This window comes from Akebia trifoliata, chromosome 2 (genome assembly GCF_017979445.1).
Source record: "Akebia trifoliata isolate Shusen 1 chromosome 2, ASM1797944v1, whole genome shotgun sequence".
Taxonomy (NCBI): Eukaryota; Viridiplantae; Streptophyta; class Magnoliopsida; order Ranunculales; family Lardizabalaceae; genus Akebia; species Akebia trifoliata.
The window spans coordinates 31,407,340-31,410,579 of NC_141376.1; positions in this window are offsets into that span (position 1 = coordinate 31,407,340).

A 3,240-nucleotide genomic window follows, 5' to 3' on the forward strand; every position below is an offset into this window, starting at 1 on the left:
TGAGTAGTGATTGGTTTGATTTTGAGAGGATTGAAGGGATGATGACATGTGACAAATGGAGAGATGGAAGATTGGTTGATTGGTGATGGTGGTTGGATGATTAGAGAGAAGAGTATGGGGGTGATGGTGGGAGGTATGGGTTGAGGTGATTTTATGAGAGTATTTTGAGGGAAAGTGATGGTTTGATGTGTGGGAGATATGGGTTATGATGTGGGTTGTTAAAGAATGGGGAATAGGTTCGGGTGTATCGGGTATGGGTTGAGTGGTTGGTTGTTGATGATGAAATGATGGGGAATAGGTTAGGGTGTGTAGGGTCTGTGTTGTGATGTTGGTGGTTGATGCTGACGATGGGGCTAGGTAGGTTAGGGTAGGTTATGGGTTGAGTTGATTCGATGAGGGAGGTGCAAGGGTGTGCTGACATGTGTCATTTGAATTTGTGATTGGTTATGAGATGGATCGGTTGGATTGGGTTTGGGTATTGAATCGGGCTTCTGTTATGAGTTGGGTTTTGGGTTGATAGGCTCGGTTGGGTTTTGGGTTTTGGGTGGGCTGGGATAGGAATTGAATAGTAATTGTATGGATTGGGTTTAAGAGGAATGGTTGGCTTGGGTAGCATAGTATTGGGTTGAGTGGATGTGGGTTGGACTTGGGTAATGAGTTGGGTTTAGGTTGGGTTGGATTTAGGAGTATAGAATAAGGTGGTTTGGTTTGGATAGAATAAAGATGGTTTAGGTAAAATAATATGGGGTTGATTTTAAGGATGTAGGAGAGTGGTGAGGGTGCGGGTCCATGGGCCACGTGAGTGGCCTCGGACATTTATTAGTTGAAAATAGATGGTGTTCTTGTAGGTTTGGGCCTTGGGGCGCATTTCAATTTTTCAATTTTTTGAGGTATTTTACGTCGAGGGCCCGCTCAAATTCGGGTGTCTACAGCTGCCCCTCTTTGCATGAGTTGCGTGCAAAGAACTGCAAAGAATAGACGAAACCCTGATTTGTGCGGGTCCGAGGATTTTGCTCAGACAAGTTTTTGAAAACACCGATTTGATTTGATGGTTGAGAGATGGCTACCCAAGCACGGGGTCTGACAGGGCGCCAATTGATTTCCTCGACCTCGTGGCGCGGAGCTCGTGTGAGGTCTTGGATTTGCGATGACTTGAGAAAAAAAACTTTGACTTAGGTATTTTCAAACGAGTCTTTAAGCAATTGATTTTGGCTTTTGCAAGAATACCATTTTTGATTTTTTCTTTTTTTTTATGATTTTTATGATTTTTTTTTATGAATTTTTGATTTTTTGATTTTTTGATTTTTTGATTTTTTTTCTTTTTATTATTTTATTATTTTTTTTTGGTGGTCTGTTCTTGAAGCACGGACTGTTTAAATCTCATTCGGTCCGTGCTTCAAGCACGGACTCTATTTTTAATATTTTCGGTCCGTGCATGAAGCACGGACTGTGCAAACTTAATTCAGTCCGTGCTTCATGCACGGACTAGAACATTTTTAAAAATCGAACGTCGCGCCTAGACGTTTCGCTTGGCTATTCTCCTTCGTTTTCTCCTCTGGTTCTTCGTCTTCTCTTTTCTCCTTTCTTTCTTGCGTGCGTGCTTGGGTGGTTAAAGAGACATGTCGGGCGTGTGGAGACTTGGATTTGGAGCATTTTTCTTACTTCTTTAGATCACTCCTTCGATAGAAGTTAGTTTATCTCCTTTTCTTTGGATTAATTTCTTTTTTACTTTGCAAACCTCTATCGCATGACCACTTGCTTCGAACAATCCATGGTAGACACAAAAACCTCGTTGTATGTATGCTTGTTAGACTTGGATTCTTGTTTATGCCTTTGCCATGTTTGTCTTCTTCGAAATTTTTATAGCATGAAAACCCCGTCATATGCTTATTTCCGATATTTCTTTCACCTTGTTTGTTCACATGCGATCATGAAATTCTGTTATGTGTGCATTGTGATTTTATTTCATTTTTCATGCTCTTTTGGATGTCTTCATTGCTTGTGCTTTCAAATGTGAAATGTTCAAGGCACGATTTTTGCGATTTATTATTTTGTTTCGCATGCTTTTGCTCTTTTAGAACCCGTTGGATTTGCCTTGGACTTTGGAGTAGGTTCCTTAGATGTAGGTGAGATTTATTAGTGGTGGACTTTGGGAAATGATTGGGACAATGGTTAAGCAATCAGGTGGAGTGCTTTGAGTGCCATTAGGGGAGGTTAGGCATAGATTGTGGTTGGTTTTCGAGATTCGAGTTGGTGAGGCATGGTTAAAGATGGATGGAACCTTGATTTGTGGGGGGTACTCGAGGTAATGATGGTGTAGCTTCGATCAGTAGGGTTCCTTGCGAGGGTCAAGGTTTTGGATCATGGGGTTGGTTTGGTTTAGGTTGGTTTTGTAGGTTCGAACAAGGTCAGAGCTTTGGTCTTGGTAGGTTCAACTTGGGCTGGGGTTTTCCATAGTTGGTTTGATTTAGGTTAATGGGTTTGATTACCGTTAGCGCTTTTGGTTTGGATAGGTTTTTATTGGGTAGTGGATTTTTCATGTAGATGGCGCGTACTCGAGGGAGTAGGGCTGCATTGATTGGCGAGCCTAGAGATAGATCGACTGTGAGGACACGATATGAGCAGGAGACTGTCAGGGAGTCACTTGTGGAGGAAGCGACACAATCCTCATCGAGTAGCTCGTCATCAGACAGTGGGGCAGAGGTTGGTGCTTCTAGACGTCGAGCTACTGTCTGACGGGTGCCTAGCAGGAGTAGGGCTGCAGAGGTGGCAAGCAGAGGTGGTGGTGGTGGCCGAGGTGATGGTGGTAGTAGCAGTGGTGGTCGAGGTGATGGTAGTGGTGAGGGTGGTAGTGGTGGTCGAGGTGGCAGTGGTAGTCGAGGTCGAGAGGTAGAGGGAGCTCGCGCTTCGATTCCTGCAGAGGCCAGAGAGGGTGTAGTGGATACTCCTCTTCTCACTGGATTGAGCAGGCACGTCTCGATGTATGTGCGGATGGACGTGCCGACTCCTTACCCATCCAGCAGCTACAGGGGCAGTTGGAGGACTTTTATGCTAGAGTTCACCCAGTTTACTGAGGATCTGAGGGGCCAGTTTACTCGGGCCGACTTTGGAGCTTTCTTGAGGATTCCCTACTTTAGGTCAAACCGACCTATTTTTGTTGCGATGATGGAGAGATGGTTTCCGGCTACGCACACATTTCATATGCCAGAGACAGAGATTGGCATCAGGCCATCAGATTTT